Source organism: Arachis hypogaea, chromosome 9, assembly GCF_003086295.3.
Source record: "Arachis hypogaea cultivar Tifrunner chromosome 9, arahy.Tifrunner.gnm2.J5K5, whole genome shotgun sequence".
Taxonomy (NCBI): Eukaryota; Viridiplantae; Streptophyta; class Magnoliopsida; order Fabales; family Fabaceae; genus Arachis; species Arachis hypogaea.
The window spans coordinates 38591999-38606082 of record NC_092044.1 but is presented as its reverse complement, the minus strand read 5'-3'; the positions used below and the strand labels follow the sequence as shown (position 1 = coordinate 38606082).

At 41.1% G+C, this 14084-nt stretch overlaps 1 non-coding gene across 1 annotated transcript; it reads left to right on the top strand.

Moving 5' to 3' along the window:
* Positions 1-6423: 6423 nt before the first annotated feature.
* On the top strand, positions 6424-6531 carry LOC112713520 (small nucleolar RNA R71). Its single transcript, XR_003158493.1, has one exon. It is a non-coding gene; the product is annotated as a small nucleolar RNA R71 (small nucleolar RNA).
* The last annotated feature ends 7553 nt before the right edge of the window (positions 6532-14084 follow it).

The window sequence follows — 14084 nt, the reverse complement described above, 5'->3', positions numbered from 1 at the left end:
AAGTTTATATCAGATTTCTTGCAGATCTGTGACACTGTAAAGACTCATGGAATGGATCCTGAAGTCTACAGGATGATACTCTTCCTATTTGCTTTGAGAGATCAAGCAAAAGATTGGTTGGATGTCCAACCCGAGAAGAGCTTGAACACCTGGAGTGAGGTAGTCATCAAATTTCTAAACAAGTACTTTCCGCCAAGGAAGCTGACTAAGCTACGGAGGGATATTCAGACTTTTAAGCAGGAAGAGAGCAAGTCTCTCGGTGGACGAAATTGTGATCACTACAACTTCGCACAACTAACCAGCAAGTGTACTAGGTCGTCCAAGTAATAAACCTTACGCGAGTAAGGGTCGATCCCACAGAGATTGTTGGTATGAAGCAAGCTATGGTCACCTTGTAAATCTTAGTCAGGCAAACTCAAATGGGTATGGGTGATATACGAATAAAACATAAAGATAAAGATAGAGATACTTATGTAATTCATTGGTGGGAATTTCAGATAAGCGTATGAAGATGCTTGTCCCTTCCGTCTCTCTGCTTTCCCACTGTCTTCATCCAATCCTTCTTACTCCCTTCCATGGCAAGCTGTATGCAAGGGTTTCACCGTTGTCAGTGGCTACCTCCCATCCTCTCAGTGGAAATGTTCAACGCACCCTGTCACGGCACGGCTATCCATCTGTCGATTCTCAATCAGGCCGGAATAGAATCCAGTGATTCTTTTGCGTCTGTCACTAACGCCCTGCCCTCAGGAGTTTGAAGCTCGTCACAGTCATTCAATCATTGAATCCTACTCAGAATACCACAGACAAGGTTTAGACCTTCCGGATTCTCTTGAATGCCACCATCAGTTCTAGCTTATACCACGAAGATTCCGGTTAAAGAATCCAAGAGATATCCACCCAATCTAAGGTAGAACGGAGGTGGTTGTCAGGCACACGTTCATAGGTGAGAATGATGATGAGTGTCACGGATCATCACATTCATCAAGTTGAAGAACAAGTGATATCTTAGACCAAGAACAAGCGGAATTGAATAGAAGAGCAATAGTAATTGCATTAATACTCGAGGTACAGCAGAGCTCCACACCTTAATCTATGGTGTGTAGAAACTCCACCATTGAAAATACATAAGTGACAGTGTGATCATTGGCTTTGGCCCCAGAGAGGGAACCAGAAGAACCAAGATCTGATCTAAGAACTAGATGTCCAAAGATGAAAATACAATAGTAAAAGGTCTTATATATAGAGAACTAGTAGCCTAGGGTTTACAGATATGAGTAAATGACATAAAAATCCACTTCCGGGCCCACTTGGTGTGTGCTTGGGCTGAGCATTGAAGCATTTTCGTGTAGAGACTCTTCTTGGAGTTAAACGCCAGCTTTCATGCCAGTTTGGGCGTTTAACTCCCATTCTTGTGCCAGTTCCGGCGTTTAACGCTGGGAATTCTGAGGGTGACTTTGAACGCCGGTTTGGGCCATCAAATCTTGGGCAAAGTATGAACTATCATATATTTCTGGAAAGCCCAGGATGTCTAATTTCCAACGCCGTTGAGAGCGCGCCAATTGGGCTTCTGTAGCTCCAGAAAATCCACTTTGAGTGCAGGGAGGTCAGAATCCAACAGCATCTGCAGTCCTTTTTAGTCTCTGAATCAGATTTTTGCTCAGGTCCCTCAATTTCAGCCAGAAAATACCTGAAATCACAGAAAAACACACAAACTCATAGTAAAGTCCAGAAAAGTGAATTTTAACTAAAAACTAATAAAAATATACTAAAATCTAACTAGATCATACTAAAAACATACTAAAAACAATGCCAAAAAGTGTACAAATTATCCGCTCATCACAACACCAAACTTAAATTGTTGCTTGTCCCCAAGCAACTGAAAATCAAATAAGATAAAAAGAAGAGAATATGCAATGAATTCCAAAAACATCTATGAAGATCAGTATTAATTAGATGAGCGGGGCTTTTAGCTCTTTGCCTCTGAACAGTTTTGGCATCTCACTCTATCCTTTGAAATTCAGAATGATTGGCTTCTTTAGGAACTCAGAATCCAGATAGTGTCATTGATTCTCCTAGTTAAGTATGATGATTCTTGAACACAGCTACTTATTGAGTCTTGGCCGTGGCCCAAAGCACTCTGTCTTCCAGTGTTACCACCGGATACATACATGCCACAGACACATAATTGGGTGAACCTTTTCAGATTGTGACTCAGCTTTGCTAGAGTCCCCAATTAGAGGTGTCCAGGGTTCTTAAGCACACTCTTTTTGCCTTGGATCACAACTTTATTTCTTTCTTTTTCTTTCTTTTTCTTTCTTTTTTTCGAATTTTTTTTTGTATTCACTGCTTTTTCTTGCTTCAAGAATCATTTTTATGATTTTTCAGATCCTCAGTAACATGTCTCCTTCTTCATCATTCTTTCAAGAGCCAACATTCATGAACCACAAATTCAAAAGACATATGCACTGTTTAAGCATACATTCAGAGAACAAAAGTATTGCCACCACATCAAAATAATTAAACTATTATAAAATTCAAAATTCATGCAATTCTTTTCTTTTTCAATTAAGAACATTTTTTTATTTAAGAGAGGTGATGGATTCATAGGACATTCATAGCTTTAAGGCATAGACACTAAGACACTAATGATCACAAGACACAAACATAGATAAACATAAGCACTAAAATTCGAAAAACAGGAAAATAAAGAACAAGGAAATTAAAGAACGGGTCCACCTTAGTGATGGGGGCTTGTTCTTCCTCTTGTAGATCCTATGGAGTGCTTGAGCTCCTCAATGTCTCTTCCTTGTCTTAGTTGCTCCTCTCTCATGATTCTTTGATCTTCTCTAATTTCATGGAGGAGAATGGAATGTTCTTGGTGCTCCACCCTTAGTTGTCCCATGTTGGAACTCAATTCTCCTAGGGAGGTGTTTAGTTGCTCCCAATAGTTTTGTGGAGGAAAGTGCATCCCTTGAGGCATCTCAGGGATTTGATGATGAGAGGGGTCGCTTGTTTGCTCCATCCTCTTCTTAGTGATGGGCTTGTCCTCATCAATGGGGATGTCTCTCTCTATGTCAACTCCAACTGAATAACAGAGGTGACAAATGAGATGAGGAAATGCTAACCTTGCCAAGGTAGAGGATTTGTCCGCCACCTTGTAAAGTTCTTGGGATATAACCTCATGAACTTCTATTTCTTCTCCAATCATGATGCTATGAATCATGATAGCCCGGTCTATAGTAACTTCGGACCGGTTGCTAGTGGGAATGATTGAGCGTTGGATAAACTCCAACCACCCCCTAGCCACGGGTTTGAGGTCATGCCTTCTCAATTGAACCGGCTTTCCTCTTGAATCTCTCTTCCATTGGGCGCCCTCTTCACAAATGACTGTGAGGACTTGGTCCAACCTTTGATCAAAGTTGACCCTTCTAGTGTAAGGATGTTCATCTCCTTGCATCATGGGCAAGTTGAATGCCAACCTTACATTTTCCGGACTAAAATCCAAGTATTTCCCCCGAACCATAGTAAGCCAATTCTTTGGATCCGGGTTCACACTTTGATCATGGTTCTTGGTGATCCATGCATTGGCATAGAACTCTTGAACCATTAAGATTCTGACTTGTTGAATGGGGTTGGTAAGAACTTCCCAACCTCTTCTTCGGATATCATGTCGGATCTCCGGATATTCACTCTTTTTGAGTTTGAAAGGGACCTCGGGGATCACTTTCTTCAAGGCCACAACTTCATAGAAGTGGTCTTGATGCACCCTTGAGATGAATCTCTCCATCTCCCATGACTCGGAGGTGAAAGCTTTTGCCTTCCCTTTCCTCTTTCTAGAGGTTTCTCCGGCCTTGGATGCCATAAATGGTTATGGAAAAACAAAAAGCAATGCTTTTACCACACCAAACTTAAAAGGTTTGCTCGTCCTCGAGCAAAAGAAGAAAGAAGAGAGTAGAAGAAGAAGAAAGGAGAGAGAAGGGAATGGCTTTGTGTTCGGCCAAAAGGGGGAGAAGTAGTGTTTAGGTTGTGTGAAAATGAAGGAGTGAAGAAGGGTTTATATAGGAGTGGGGGGAGGGTTATGGTTCGGTCATGTATGGGTGGGTTTGGGAGGGAAAGTGGTTTGAATTTGAATGGTGGGGTAGGTGGGGTTTTATGAAGGATGGATGTGAGTGGTGAAGAGAAAAATGGGATTTGATAGGTGAAGGGTTTTTGGGGAAGAGGTGTTGAGGTGATTGGTGAATGGGTGAAGAAGAGAGAGAGTGGTGGGGTAGGTGGGGATCCTGTGGGGTCCACAGATCCTAAGGTGTCAAGGAAAAGTCATCCCTGCACCAAGTGGCGAGCAAAATTGCTCTTTGTGCCAATTCTGGCGTTAAACGCCGGGCAGGTGCCCATTTCTGGCGTTTAACGCCAACTTCTTGCCCTTTTCTGGCGTTTAACGCCAGTCTGGTGCCCCTTTCTGGCGTTAAACGCCCAGAATGGTGCCAGACTGGGCGTTAAACGCCCATCTGCTAGCCTTACTGGCGTTTAAACGCCAGCAGGTTCTTCCTCCAGGGTGTGCTATTTTTCTTTCTGTTTTTCATTCTGTTTTTACTTTTTCCATTGATTTTGTGACTTCTCATGATCATCATCCTACAGAAAACATAAAATAACAAAAGAAAATAAATAAAATATAACATCGGGTTGCCTCCCAACAAGCGCTTCTTTAATGTTAGTAGCTTGACAGAGGGCTCTCATGGAGCCTCACAGATGTTCAGAGCAATGTTGGAACCTCCCAACACCAAACTTAGAGTTTGAATGTGGGGGTTCAACACCAAACTTAGAAGTTGGTTGTGGCCTCCCAACACCAAACTTAGAGTTTGACTGCGGGGGCTCTGTTTGGCTCTGTTTTGAGAGAAGCTCTTCATGCTTCCTCTCCATGATGACAGAGGGGTATCCTTGAGCCTTAAACACCAAGGATTCTTCATTCACTTGAATGATCAATTCTCCTCTATCAACATCAATCACAGCCTTTGCTGTGGCTAGGAAGGGTCTGCCAAGGATGATGGATTCATCCATGCACTTCCCAGTCTCTAGGACTATGAAATCAGCAGGGATGTAATGGTCTTCAACCTTTACCAGAACATCCTCTACAAGTCCATAGGCTTGTTTTCTTGAATTGTCTGCCATCTCTAGTGAGATTTTTGCAGCTTGCACCTCAAAGATCCCTAGCTTCTCCATTACAGAGAGAGGCATGAGGTTTACACTTGACCCTAGGTCACACAAGGCCTTCTTGAAGGTCATGGTGCCTATGGTACAAGGTATTGAAAACTTCCCAGGATCCTGTCTCTTTTGAGGCAGTTTCTGCCTAGACAAGTCATCCAGTTCTTTGGTGAGCAAAGGGGGTTCATCCTCCCAAGTCTCATTCCCAAATAACTTGTCATTTAGCTTCATGATTGCTCCAAGGTATTTAGCAACTTGCTCTTCAGTGACATACTCATCCTCTTCAGAGGAAGAATACTCATCAGAGCTCATGAATGGCAAAAGTAAGTCCAATGGAATCTCTATGGTCTCATTTTGAGCCTCAGATTCCCATGGTTCCTCATTGGGGAACTCATTGGAGGTCAGTGGACGTCCATTGAGGTCTTCCTCAGTGGCGTTCACTGCCTCTTCCTCCTCTCCAAATTCGGCCATGTTGATGGCTTTGCAGTCTCCTTTTGGATTTTCTTCTGTATTGCTTGGGAGAGTACTAGGAGGGAGTTCAGTAATTTTCTTGCTCAGCTGTCCCACTCGTGCCTCCAAATTTCTAATGGAGGACCTTGTTTCAGTCATGAAACTTTGAGTGGTCTTGATTAGATCAGAGACCATGGTTGCTAAGTCAGAGGTGTTCTGCTTAGAACTCTCTGTCTGTTGCTGAGAAGATGATGGAAAAGGCTTGCCATTGCTAAACCTGTTTCTTCCACCATTATTGTTGTTGAAACCTTGTTGAGGTCTTTGTTGATCCTTCCATGAGAGATTTGGATGATTTCTCCATGAAGGATTATAGGTGTTTCCATAAGGCTCACCCATGTAATTCACCTCTTCCATTGAAGGGTTCTCAGGATTATAAGCTTCTTCTTCAGATGAAGCTTCCTTAGTACTGCTTGGTGCATTTTGCATTCCAGACAGACTTTGAGAAATCATATTGACTTGTTGAGTCAATATCTTGTTCTGAGCCAATATGGCATTCAGAGTGTCAATCTCAAGAACTCCTTTCTTCTGATTAGTCCCATTATTCACAGGATTCCTTTCAGAAGTGTACATGAATTGGTTATTTGCAACCATTTCAATTAGTTCTTGAGCTTCTGTAGGCGTCTTATGAAGAGATCCTCCAGCAGAGCTATCCAAAGACATCTTGGACAGTTCAGACAGACCATCATAGAAAATACCTATGATGCTCCATTTAGAAAGCATATCAGAGGGACACTTTCTAATTAATTGTTTGTATCTTTCCCAAGCTTCATAGAGGGATTCTCCTTCCTTCTGTCTGAAGGTTTGGACTTCCACTCTAAGCTTACTCAATTTTTGAGGTGGAAAGAACTTTGCCAAGAAGGCATTGACCAGCTTTTCCCAAGAGTTCAGGCTTTCTTTAGGTTGTGTATCCAACCATGTCCTAGCTCTGTCTCTTACAGCAAAAGGGAATAGCATAAGTCTGTAGACCTCAGGGTCAACCCCATTAGTCTTGACAGTGTCACAGATTTGCTAGAACTCAGCTAAGAACTGATGAGGATCTTCCAATGGAAGTCCATGGAACTTGCAATTCTGTTGCATTAGAGAAACTAATTGAGGCTTAAGCTCAAAGTTGTTTGCTCCAATGGCAGGGATAGAGATGCTTCTCCCATAGAAGTCGGGAGTAGGTGCAGTAAAGTCACCCAGCACCCTCCTTGCATTATTGGCATTGTTGTTGTTTTCGGCTGCCATGGGTTCCTCTTCCTTGAAGATTTCTGTTAGGTCCTCTACAGAGAATTGTGCCTTAGCTTCTCTTAGCTTTCGCTTCAAGGTCCTTTCAGGTTCAGGGTCAGCCTCAACAAGAATGCTTTTGTCTTTGCTTCTGCTCATATGAAAGAGAAGAGAACAAGAAAATATGGAATCCTCTATGTCACAGTATAGAGATTCCTTGCAGTGTCAAAGGAAAAGAAAAATAGAAGGCAGAAGTAGAAAATTCGAACTTATCAAAGAAGATGGAGTTCGAATTGTGCATTAAGGAATAGTGTTAGTCCATAAATAGAAGGATGTGAGAAGAGGGGAAGAAATTTTCGAAAATTAAGTAAAAGATTTTGAAAAAATTTTGAAAAACTTTAATTGATTTTCGAAAACCATGTTTGAGAAAGAAGTAAAGTGATTTTTGAAAAAGATTTTTGAAATTAGAAATCAAAAAGATTTGATTGAAAACTATTTTGAAAAAGATGTAGTTAAGAAGATATGATTGATTTTAAAAAGATGTGATTGAGAAGATATGATTTGAAAAACATTTTAAAAAAGATTTGATTTTAAAAATTATTGTCTTGGCTATCAAGAAAAGATATGATTCAAACATTAAACCTTTCTCAATAGAAAAGGCAACATACTTGAAATGTTGAATCAAATCATTAATTGATAGCAAGTATTTTTGAAAATAGAAAGAAATTGATTTTGAAAAAGATTTGATTGAAAAGATATGATTTGAAAAAGATTTGATTTTGAAAAGATTTTGAAAACTAAAAAAAAAATTGATTTGAAAACAAAATCTTCCCTCTTATGCCATCCTGGCGTTAAACGCCCAGAATGGTGCACATTCTGGCGTTTAACGCCCAAACTACTACCCTTTTGGGCGTTAAACGCCCAGCCAGGCACCCTGGCTGGCGTTTAAACGCCAGTCTGTCCTTCTTCACTGGGCGTTTTGAACGCCCAGCTTTTTCTGTGTAATTCCTCTGCAGTATGTTCTGAATCTTCAATTCCCTGTATTATTGACTTGAAAAGACACAAATTAAAAATATTTTTGGATTTTTAATAATCAAAATGCAACTAAAATCAAATAACAATGCATGCAAGACACCAAACTTAGCAGTTTGTATACTACTGACACTAACAAAATGAGAATGCATATGAGACACATAAACACTCAAGTCAAGAGAATTTAAAAATCAGAGCAATGAAATCATCAAGAATAACTTGAAGATTAATGAAGACACATGCATGAATGCAAAAGGAGCAGAAACATGCAATTGACACCAAACTTAAAATGAGACTCTAGACTCAAATAAGAAATATTTTTGGATTTTTTCGAAAATTAAGTGGAAAAAGAAAATAAAGGTATCAAAATTCTTAATGAGAATTCCAGGAATAATGCAATGTTAGTCTAAAGCTTTAGTCTAAAGAAATTAGACATGGCTGAACAAGCTTCAGCAGGACATTGCATTCAAGAGCTAAATTGATGAAAATCAATCAGCTTTGGTGATGATAAGAGCATCACCTTGAAACACTAGAATTCATTCTTAAGAACTCTGAAGAAAAAAATACCTAATCTAAGCAACAAGATGAACCGTCAGTTGTCCATACTCGAACAATCCCCGGCAACGGCGCCAAAAACTTGGTGGGCGAAATTGTGATCACTACAACTTCGCACAACTAACCAGCAAGTGTACTGGGTCGTCCAAGTAATAAACCTTACGCGAGTAAGGGTCGATCCCACAGAGATTGTTGGTATGAAGCAAGCTATGGTCACCTTGTAAATCTTAGTCAGGCAAACTCAAATGGGTATGGGTGATATACGAATAAAACATAAAGATAAAGATAGAGATACTTATGTAATTCATTGGTGGGAATTTCAGATAAGCGTATGAAGATGCTTGTCCCTTCCGTCTCTCTGCTTTCCCACTGTCTTCATCCAATCCTTCTTACTCCCTTCCATGGCAAGCTGTATGCAAGGGTTTCACCGTTGTCAGTGGCTACCTCCCATCCTCTCAGTGGAAATGTTCAACGCACCCTGTCACGGCACGGCTATCCATCTGTCGGTTCTCAATCAGGCCGGAATAGAATCCAGTGATTCTTTTGCGTCTGTCACTAACGCCCCGCCCTCAGGAGTTTGAAGCTCGTCACAGTCATTCAATCATTGAATCCTACTCAGAATACCACAGACAAGGTTTAGACCTTCCGGATTCTCTTGAATGCCGCCATCAGTTCTAGCTTATACCACGAAGATTCCGGTTAAAGAATCCAAGAGATATCCACCCAATCTAAGGTAGAACGGAGGTGGTTGTCAGGCACACGTTCATAGGTGAGAATGATGATGAGTGTCACGGATCATCACATTCATCAAGTTGAAGAACAAGTGATATCTTAGAACAAGAACAAGCGGAATTGAATAGAAGAACAATAGTAATTGCATTAATACTCGAGGTACAACAGAGCTCCACACCTTAATCTATGGTGTGTAGAAACTCCACCGTTGAAAATACATAAGTGATAGTGTGATCATTGGCTTCGGCCCTAGAGAGGGAACTAGAAGAACCAAGATCTGATCTAAGAACTAGATGTCCAAAGATGAAAATACAATAGTAAAAGGTCCTATATATAGAGAACTAGTAGCCTAGGGTTTACAGATATGAGTAAATGACATAAAAATCCACTTCCGGGCCCACTTGGTGTGTGCTTGGGCTGAGCATTGAAGCATTTTCGTGTAGAGACTCTTCTTGGAGTTAAACGCCAGCTTTCATGCCAGTTTGGGCGTTTAACTCCCATTCTTGTGCCAGTTCCGGCGTTTAACGCTGGGAATTCTGAGGGTGACTTTGAACGCCGATTTGGGCCATTAAATCTTGGGCAAAGTATGGACTATCATATATTGATGGAAAGCCCAGGATGTCTACTTTCCAACACCGTTGAGAGTGTGCCAATTGGGCTTCTGTAGCTCCAGAAAATTCACTTCGAGTGCAGGGAGGTCAGAATCCAACAGCATCTGCAGTCCTTTTTAGTCTCTGAATCAGATTTTTGCTCAGGTCCCTCAATTTCAGCCAGAAAATACCTGAAATCACAGAAAAACACACAAACTCATAGTAAAGTCCAGAAAAGTGAATTTTAACTAAAAACTAATAAAAATATACTAAAAACTAACTAGATCATACTAAAAATATACTAAAAACAATGCCAAAAAGCGTACAAATTATCCGCTCATCATCTCTCTATGACGCCTGGGAAAGGTATAAGTTGATGCTCAGAAAATGTCTCATTGAAATGTTCACAGAGTGGGTCAAGCTAGATATCTTCTATGACTGACTCTCTGAAAGAGCCAAGGTATCCCTGGATAATTCTATGGGTGGCTTTTTACACATGAAAACTCTAGAGGAGGCCAATGAACTCATTGAGATGGTGGCTAACAACTAATACCAATACTCATAAGAGAAAACCTCATGAAAAGAGAAGACAACGAAGTGTCAACGGAATCTACTATTCATGAACAAAATGAATCTTTAGTCCAGTAGCTGAACTTTCTCACACAACAAGTGTTGAGCCTGCAAAGTTTAGTTAACAACCCTCTCCCTCAGCCTCCACAGTCTCAGATTACTCTTGACCTGGCACCTGCATAAGCAGAACTTGTAAAGAGCCAGCAAGGCTTTATGTAGGAGACCAAAGCCTTCATAAGGAATATGGAAGCAAGGTTGGACCCAGCAGAGCAGCACTTGTCTGTACAAATAAGAAAAGAGTTCCAAGCCATCCAATTAAGGAGTGGAAGGACACTAAAAAACAAAGCCCAGAGCCATAAGAGGCAAAAAAAAGAAGAAATGGTAGAAGACGAATGAGCTGCAGCCCAGAGCACCATCAGGGGCATTGAACACCCCAAGAGGAGTGACACTGGCATTCAACACCAGGAAGGGGGCAGCACGGGCGTTGAACGCCCAAATAGGGGAGACCAGACACATGTGAGTGCTGGGAACACCTCTCCTAAACAAGCTGGCAACCCTTCTTCAGGCACTAAAGACACTTATCCTACACCAACCAAAACTCATGAGTACAAGACCAAGATGCCATATCCTCAAAAACTCCGTCAGGCAGAAAACGATAAGCAGTTTGCCCAATTTGCATATTACTTCAAGACATTGGAGATCAAGATTCCTTTTGTAAAAGCCCTTGAACAAATACCTTCCATTGCCAAGTTTATGAAAGAAATATTGAGTTACAAGAAGGATTGGAGAGAGGTAAAGACAGTCATCCTCACTGAAGAATACAGTGCAGTCATCAACAGGAACCTGCTGGAAAAACATCAGGACCCTGGGAGTTTCATGATACCTTGCACCCTCAGGGGCGCCTACACAAAGACAACTCTCTGTGATCTTAGAGCAAGCATTATCCTGATGCCTTCATCACTAGTAAAGAAACTCGGTTTAATCCAAGACGTCAAGCCTACTCGTATATTCCTTCAACTGGCTAACGGTTTTGTCAAGATTCCATCAGGAGTGGTTGAAGACATGATTGTAAGGGTTGGACCCTTTGCATTTTCAACAGACTTTGTGGTATTAGATATAGAATAGCATAAGAAGGCATCCCTCATTTTAGGGAGACCCTTTCTAGCTACAAGAAGGACCCTCATTAACGTGCAAAAAGGGGAAGTGACCCTGAGAGTCAATGAGGATGAATTTGTACTGAATGCTGTCAAGGCTATATAACACCTTGACTTCCCAGAGGAATGCAGGAGGATTGACATTATTGATTCCCTGGTGGAGGAGATGAATACAGTTGAGGGGCTAGATGACATCCTTGAAGATGCCATCCCTGATATGGAGGCATCAGACGAGTAGGAGGAGGCTTCAGAGGCTCCTAAAAGGGAAGATGAGCCCACCAAACTCGAGCTCAAGCCACTACTATCATCTTTAAAATACGTGTTTTTGGGAGATGGGAGCACTTACCATATAATCATAAGCTCTTCCCTGAAGCCACAAGAGGAAGAGGCACTGATTCAGGTGCTAAAGACGCACAAAACAGCTATTGGATGGACCATAAGTGACTTAAAGGGAATTAGCCTAACCAAATGCATGCACAAGATCAGGCTTGAAGATGATGCCAAGCTAGTGGTACAACCACAAAGGCGTCTGAATCTGGCCATAAAGGAAGTAGTGCAAAAAGAAGTCACTAAACTGTGGGAGGCTGCAATTATCTATCCCACCTCAGATAGCCCGTGGGTGAGTCCTATCTATGTTGTACCCAAGAAAGGAGGAATGACAATGATCCACAATGAGAAGAATAAACTGATTCCTACGAGAACAGTTACAGGGTGGCGTATGTGTATTGACTATAGGAGACTCAACAACGCCACAAGGAAGGATCATTTTTCCCTGCCATTCATAGACCAGATGCTAGAAAGACTGGCTGGACATGTATTCTACTGCTTCCTGGATGGTTATTCAGGTTACAATCAAATTGCAGTAGACCCTCAGGATCAGGAGAAGACAGCATTCACATGCCCATACGGTGTGTTTGTTTACAGAAGAATGCCATTCGGCCTCTGTAATGCACCTGCCACCTTTTAAAGGTGCATGCTCTCCATATTCTCTAACATGATTAAGAAATTCCTTGAGGTATTCATGGATGACTTCTCTGTCTTCGGAGATTCATGCGATTCATGCCTTCACCATCTCGCCTTAGTTCTGAAATGATGCAGAGAAATAAACCTGGTTTTAAACTGGGAAAAATGTCATTTCATGGTGATTGAAGGCATAGTTTTTGGACATCAAATTTCAAACAAAGGCATAGAGGTTGATCAAGCTAAGATGGAAGTAATTGAACGATTTCCACCACCTACTAATGTTAAGGCAATAATAAGTTTCCTGGGACATGCAGGATTCTATAGGAGGTTTATAAAAGATTTCTCCAAAATTGCAAAGCCCCTGTGCAATCTCCTAGCCATGGACACCCCTTTTGTTTTTGACAGGGATTGCTTGCATGCTTTTGAAACTCTGAAGGCAAAGCTTATCTCTGCACCTATCATCTCAGCACCCAACTAGGATCTGCCATTCGAACTCATGTGTGATGCGAGTGATCATGCAATTGATGCAGTCCTCGGACAGAGACACAATAAGGTCTTATACGTTGTCTATTATGACAGTTATGTTTTAAATGACACTCAAAAGAGCTATGATAAACCCCAATTTTTTGGTTTATCTTGTGCTTAATTTGGGAGATTTTCTCAACTTATCTCACATTTATTCAATGAAATAACATGGTTTTGTAATTTTCCCTTAATTTGTGCTTAAGTGTAAAAACATGCTTTTTAGGTCTTAAAATTGGTAATTTTAATTCACCTTAATTCCATTCGATGCCTTGATGCATTTGTTGAGTGATTTCAGGTTCATAAGGCAAGTATTGGACGGAAGAAATGAGGAGAAAAGCATGCAAAGTGGAGAATTCATGAAGAAATGAGCATTTGGAGAATTGGGAGCCACGCGCACACGTCACTCACACGTACGCGTGAGTTGAGGATCTGTAAGCAACGCACACACGTCACTCCACGCGTGCGTGTGAGGAGGAAATTAGCCAGTGACACGCACGCGTGACGAGCGGCACGTGACTCACTTAAAGTGAATTTGTTGGGGGCGATTTCTGAGCTTTCCAGGCCCAAATCCAACTCATTTCTGAGGCTATTTCATGCAGAATTCAAGCTTAGACAAAGGGGGGAGCACTTAGTGTAGCTTAGGTATCATGTAGTTTAGTTTCTAGAGAGAGAAGCTCCCTCTTCTCTCTAGAATTAGAGTTCTTAGGCTTATTTTCGTCTTAGATCTAGGTTCAATTTCTTGTTCTCATCTTGTTTTCTTTACATTTTCATGCTCTAGTAGTTTAATTCTCTTATTTTCCTTGTCAATTTCCCTTTTTGTGCCTCTTTGTAGTACATGAACACTATTGTTGGATTTGGCTTACATTTAATGCAATTGATGTTTCCTTTATGTTCTTATGATTAATTGCTTCGTTTATTGTTGATTGCTTGCATTGGCTAGTTGTTAGATTTTATCTTTCCTTGCAATTTATTGTGCTTTCCTTTTATGCTTCCCAAGTGTTTGACAAAATACTTGGTTGGATGTTAGAGTAGCTTTTGAGCATTCTTG